We start from the raw sequence: 6,639 nt of genomic DNA, 5'->3' as shown, positions 1-6,639 counted from the left end.
GACACTCGAGGACTTGCTGATGGGACCACAATGAACAGAGCACGAATGATGACGTCAAAATCCTGGAGACGCCGTTTAAAGGTTCTGCCAGCAGGCAGTGAGAACTCCAGCCACTCGGCTGCACCAAGGTGCCCAGGACCAGCTCAGGGGCGCAAAGACTGCTGGGACTTCCCTGGTGGCGCAGTGGTTTAAGAATCCGCCTGCCAATGCAGAGGACACGGGTTCGAGCCCTGGTCCGGGAAGATCCCACATGCTGTGGAGCAACTAAGCCCATGCGCCACAACTACTGAGCCTGCGCTCTAGAGCCCGCGAGCCACAACTACTGGAGCCCGTGCGCCTAGAGCCTGTGCTCCACAACAAGAGGAGCCACCGCAATGAGAAGCCCGCGCACTGCAACGAAGAGTAGCCCCCCACTGGCTGCAACTAGAGAAAGCCTGTGCGCAGCTATGAAGACCCAGCACAGCCAAAAATAAACAAATAAAGTAATTATTAAAAGAAAGAAAGAAAGAAAAGACGCTGAACTGGGGCGCCAGGAGGGACGGGCGGCTGGCACACCACCCGTGTCTCCACACAGCAGCGGGAGAGAGCGCTTCTGGGGGTTTCCAGGAGAAGCCCCCTCGGCTCGCCCCTTCCCCAGGGCCTGGCAGGGAAGCGTCTGCAGAGCTCATTTCTTCCTGAAACACAAGCCCTGATGCACTGAGGGGCCAGCTTATGAATGGACCCAAAGATGGCCCTGAGTGCTGATGGCGGAGACACAGTGGAAACCTGGAGCGTGGTGACCTCCGACGGCACTCACTGGGCTCTGTGGTCCCTTCTATCCTTGCAATCACCCAGACAGGGAAACCAGCGCACAGAGAGGGAGAGGGACTAGCCTGAGGTCGCATGGCTAGCAGCGGTGGAACAGCTGGGACTCCACTGCACTCCTGACTTCTACTTGCTACTGTGTCTTCAGAACTAGATCAGTTTGCTGCTACCCATATGCCCAGAGCCAGATGGACCCAAGTATCTATTAGTGAATAACTGAGAATGTCCCCCAAAGTTTCTCTTTCTGGTGGCCATTTTTGCCAAATATGCATTGGTCCAGCTTGACCGACTGTCTTTTCTTCTGAATGTGCCCTTGACCCTGGCTAAGGTATCTGGCCACAATTATCCCTCCCTGCTCCTACTTCTGCTGGCAAACAGCTGTGGCCAACTGCCCAGACCAGGTTTAAAATATCTGTCTGAAGTTTTGGTAAATGGATCATTTAGGGAACTGGCTTTCAGAAAACTGGTCAATTAAGGTCATTTTGTTAATTGGCTTTTAGAGAATCGATTTCCCATATCTTAATCCAAACTCTTCCCCAGGACACCCCAAAGTGCCTGAGTGGGTCTGCGGGGATGCCGGAGAGAACTGCTATCTGTGGAGGGTCCCATCAGTGGTCCCAACAAGCATCCACAGAGACCCCATGGGGCTTCCTGGGCTTGGTCAGGGACAGCACGTTCCCTAAACCAGGGGACAAGGGGTCACAGGCACGTCCATTGCCTGGCGTGGGAGGGCTGTCTGTAGGGCGGCAGGGCGCAGCCAGCCTACCACCCAAGCCGGGGTTCCTGAGCTCTCTCCTGGGGCCCCTTGGGGCTGGCCCCCCCCAGCTTCTCTCCCCCTGTGGCCTGGCCCACCTTCTCACTCCCGCCCTCCCTGCCTCCCGCTTTTAAGCAGATGTGACAGTCCTTACCCCCCGACAGATGCTGAGTCTCTTCTCTGGGGATGTTGGCACGTGTGTCCTGCCTCTGAGGTCTGAAGGGGGTTCAGTGTGCGGGGGTTTGCTCAGGGCTGTACCCCTGCTTGGAGCCCCCGAGGTAGACTAGAGACCTTTCCTCCTTCAGGACAGCCCTGCTGCCAAATGCCCAACTTGGAGGGGTTTGTGTTCACCCCAAAAAAGGGGGGAGGGAAGGAGTCAGGCCCCAGTGAGACGTGCGTCTCAGTCACACCCCACGCTCCGCCGTGCCCCGCAGGTGGGTGGTGGAGGACCACAGAGCTCAACAACACGATTAGTGCCTCTGTAGCCGGGACATGGGATCATCTCAGTGGGTTGTGAGCAGGGCTAGAGCTGAGGTCCAGGGACTCTGGGTGGAGGTCGGTGGGTCTGCACTCGGCCCCTGTGACGGGTCCCAGCTGCCGGGACCCAGGCCCAAAACTAAGGGTGAGCGACTAGGTTGGAAACGTGCTGTGCGCTCCAGCCTGGCAGGACACTGGGGTGGGCGGTGGAGAAGCACCGTCAAGTGCGGTCCCAGCAGGCCCACAACAGGGCCAGAATGGCTGCAGGTCAGCAGCCCAAAGCCCAGTGCGAGCCCTGGGGCTGGACAGACGCTGGAGGTGGCCGCACTCCTTCTAGACAGGGAGGCCCCAAAGCAAACGCAGAAGCAGAAGCCCTAACGAGAAAACAACAGCGAACAACTACTCGAGATGAGTCTCTGCGGACACACATCTAACCCTAGAAGTCTAGAAGATTTCCTTTTTATGTGAAGACACTCATGATTGCACAACCCTGAGAATACATTAAACGTCTCCGAATTGTATGTTTCAAAATGGTTAGTTTTATGTTACGTGGATTTTACCTCATTTAAAAAAAAAAAAGAACAAAAAGGAGGAGCCAACCAAATCCATCCTGAGAACACGCCTTCATTCCAGATGGAGTTAAGTGTATGGAGGGTCTGATAAAAGCCCCTGGGCAGCCTCCAGTGCTCAGAGATAAACGAAGCAATGACATCCATCCGAAGAAACCAGGAAGGCCGACTGGCAGATACGGCGCAAGGACAGCTGGGTAAGAAAATGGCAAGTCTCGGAAACGGAAAATACAGTCACTGAGACAGAAAGCTCAGGAGATGGGAGAGGACCGAGGACCTGTTGAAAAGAGGGTGAGCGAAGTGGAAAACAGACCGAGGAAGCTGCAAGAAGGCAAAACAGGGAGGAAAGAGGTGACGGTTTAATCACAAGCGTGAGCTCACACGCACCCCCCACACACACGTACACACACACACGCGCATGCACACACACGCACACGCACACACACACAGGAGGAGCTGAGAGGTGCAGAGGCTGGACAACATGTGTACGAGGAGCTTCCAAAGCGGGTCAGAGGGGGACAGAGAAGCAGCGACCAGGATTGAAGCCACGACACGTGGGTTGAAAACGCACCCCTAGCCCAGCACACACTGAATTTGCTGAGATTCTCAGTTGCAGCCGGAAGAACCCGTCCACGCTGGCTTTGGTGCAAAGGGGAGAAGGTGGGCCATGTGGGTCACCTGCCAACCTATAGGTGCGAGGGGGCGGCCAGGTGGGGACGCTCGGGCTGACAGAGGGAGAAAGGGGAGCGGAAGCGTCGGACAGAGTCTGGTGGCCCGCTGGACCCGTCATGAAGGGCTGCCGGGTGCTTTAAAGATACAGCGAACGGTCCAGGTGACACACGGGGACATGGACACTACAGGAGGAAGGAGCCATGCCCCCACCTGCCTCATGCTGGGTCCTTGGGGACCACAGCCTCACCGCCCTCCTGCACTGATGGGTCCACAGGGATGCAGGACCCCACCCCCACCCCTCTGTCTGCACTCAGGGGAGACACGCCCCTCCCTGGGCACTGTGCCCCCGGCCTGAGCCTTTGCCAACTCGGGATCCCGATCTGCTGTGGGGAATGATCTGGTAGCTCCACGGGGAGGTGACACCAGGCAGGGCCAGGAGGCTGGCGCCTGGGAGAGCAGAGGGGTGGTGGAATTCGTTCAGATTCCCCTAGTCTGTGCCCTCGGCGTGGAGGTGGCCGCGCTCGGCAGCCCTGACAGCCGCCCAGGGTGGAGGCTGGCCCCGGGAAGCCCAGGGTGCCCCGGGGACACAGGGCGGCCTCCACCCTCGTGTCTGCAGCAGAGAGCCTGGGTGTGGGCGCCCCCAGCACGGAGTTGGGCTTTCTGTCCTTGGAAGCTGCGTCACCTCCTATAATCCGTCCTGGGACAGTGGCGGGCCTGAGCCCGGAGACGGTGACCCACGAGGTCACATGCTGGCCCCGCACATTCACACGTGGCTGTCCGATGACTGCTGAGGTCTGGGTCTGTCCGCCCCCCCAGCTCAGGGCCCTGGGCCTTGCAGGTGACGGGCCAGCCACTGCCCACGCGGATGGCAGGCGGCCGGCACGGGCTCTACCTGGGGGCTGAGGGCGGGGAAGGGATCTCTGGGGCCAGAGGAGGTTGAGAGTGACTTGAACGCCCTGTGGGTCTTAGAGCTCAGCCAGGGCCCCGGGCCCACAGGGCGAAGCGTGTGACTAATGTCCGTCGGAGGCCACTGAGGCTCTGGTCTCAGACACGTCCCTGCCCCCCCGAGAACTGGAACTTTCTCTGAGCTGCACCAGACCCCCAGCCGTACTCAGGATGGCAGCTGTCAGCTTCACCCTTGGGATCTCGAGGTCTCCCCTGTGGCTACGCAACCATTCAGACCCCAACCAATCCTCACTTCACAGCACCTCACTTCTTACCAGCTCCAATTATAATTTGTTTTCTTTACTGAAGTATAGTTGACTTACATCCCATTGTAATTCTGGATAAACAACTCGCGTAACTAGCTGTAGCCTTGCGGTTTTCTCCTTCACGAGCCTGCCCCGTCCTGTAGCCCTGCAGAGCACAATTCAGGCGTGTCTCGAATCTGCGTCTGCCAGGCTGCAGTCCTAACCGCCAATCATGCTTTTTATGTCAATCAGGTCTGCACTGCTGGAGTTTCACTTAACAGAGGGAAAGGCCCTGGTCGTGTGACCCCGGGCCACGGGGTCCCCTCATCTGGGAAATGGGAGTGACAGCAGAAGGTGACGTGGACACAGGGCCGTCACCAGGGACAGGTGACGACAGTGTCGGGGACCGTCTCTCCACTCAGGGTCACTGGCCTGGCCCGGCTGGTGAACTCAGGTCCCCCTTCCCCACCCAGGCCAGGAGCCTGTCTGACCCCTCACCTGGACGCTGCGGTCCCCTCCCCGTGCCCCGGGGCCTCTGTCCTCTCTCCCGCCACCTCGTCCCCCTGCCCCACCTTCACTTGCTCACATGTACAATCTCCACCTGGGACGGTGGCCGCGGCCAAGCTCTGTCCCCTCGATGCCCGTGCCCCCGCTGTCCGGACCCGGGGAGCCGCTGCCTCTCCTCCATCCTCCTCGGGCAGCTGGATCTCAGGGGAGCCAGAGGGGCTGCATTCAGGCCTGGTCCCCCGCGGACCGCTGTGTGGCCTTGGACAAGCTGGACTCCGTGAGCCAGGCTTTCCTGCAGCTCCTGGGGAGAGGCCGCGGCGGTGGAGCCCCAGGCGAGGGGGCGCTCCTGGTTGTGCCAGGCCACCGTCGGGGTCAAGCGCCACCCCTCCCGAGTTCAGCTTCCCGCTGGCCTCACAAGGCCGTCGTGGGCAATGACGGGCGGCGCTCGAGAACCTCCCAGCCTGGCGCCCTGCTCCCTCCTGGCCCCGCCCCCAGCGCCATGGCTCATTCCCACCACCATGATATCCCCCGTCTCTTAGCTGCCCCTCCTCCAGGAAGCCCCTGGCGGAGGGCCAGTTTGTTCCCCCAGCCCACGTGCATTTCCGGAGCAGCCACGTGATTCTGCAGCGCTCTGGGCCCAGAGCTCCGGCCCATGATCACTCCGCCGTCCCAAGCGCCAAGTGAGGTCCTTGGTTCTGGGAGGAAAAGGCCCTGATGAGGCTGATGTCCTGGGAACCCGCAGTGTTGTTGATTTTCAGGCTCCAGGTTAGGAATGGGGACCTGAGGAGGTGGGGCTGCAGAAATAATAATAAAAACAACAGACAGTGTTGTTCTGTGTGGACAAGCCCGCCTGGCTCTGTCTGAGGGCAGGGACCCCCTCCCTCCCCCTTCAGACCCGCGGGGGACACTCGGGGCCATTCCCGCACAGGAAGTGGTGGCTCAGAGGGTGGGACAGCGACCGTCGGGGAGACGGTTCTGCCCTGCAGGGCCCGACACTTGCAACCCCTCAGAGTATAGGCGTGAAGTTAAAATCCTCTTAGTCTCAACCTCAGCACCGGCAGCAATCAGACCCAGCGTTTGATTCCACGTTTCGACAAATGGTGACGATGTGTACGTGCTGAAAACTTTTCTTTTTAGGACCACTTCCCCATCATGGGAATATTAGGTTGAACCGCAGGATTTTTAAGTGGGAATATCTGGGGGAGGGGCTGTTTTCTGTCCTTGTTCAGGAGCCGGGAGGACAGGCCCCCGCAGCGAGAGGCACGCAGCTCAGGCCGCCCCCTCACGTGCCTCTTCCCTGCTGGGTCCCGGGAAGAGGCCCGGATGCCTTTCCCCTCCGGCTGCTATCAGTTCCTCGTCCACTTAGGTCATGACCTTCCTGCCGGTTCGTCTCTGCGCGAATGAAGTCAGCTCCCCACGTATTTGGCCGGAGGGCTGCAGACTTCCTATTTGGGAATAAAAACGAGCGAGGCCTCTGGAGTATTCGGGAAGCGGAGAGCCCTGGCTTCCGGAGAGGTTGGCGAGGGAAACCAGGGCACGGCTCTGGAAGAGCGGGGCCTCCCCAGGGGGGAAGCTGCGGCCAGGCTGCTCCCGCCCCCTGCGGAAAAGGGAGCCGCACTGTCTCACGTGCCCAGGCACGCCTCCCTTCCCAGCCTCTCGGGGCATG

General features: G+C 59.7%; 1 long non-coding RNA gene across 1 annotated transcript; it reads right to left on the bottom strand.

Annotated features, from left to right (window-relative positions):
- Positions 1-1,346: 1,346 nt before the first annotated feature.
- LOC141278628 (uncharacterized) lies at positions 1,347-6,554 on the bottom strand. Its single transcript, XR_012331656.1, has 3 exons — positions 5,053-6,554; positions 4,545-4,632; positions 1,347-2,797 (listed from the first exon to the last, which is right to left on the bottom strand). It is a non-coding gene; the product is annotated as an uncharacterized lncRNA (long non-coding RNA).
- Between the last annotated feature and the right edge of the window lie 85 nt (positions 6,555-6,639).

The sequence above is a fragment of the Tursiops truncatus genome, chromosome 4 (assembly GCF_011762595.2).
Source record: "Tursiops truncatus isolate mTurTru1 chromosome 4, mTurTru1.mat.Y, whole genome shotgun sequence".
Classification (NCBI taxonomy): Eukaryota; Metazoa; Chordata; class Mammalia; order Artiodactyla; family Delphinidae; genus Tursiops; species Tursiops truncatus.
The sequence above is the reverse complement of the archived record's forward strand: the minus strand, read 5'-3'. Positions and strand labels throughout refer to the sequence as shown.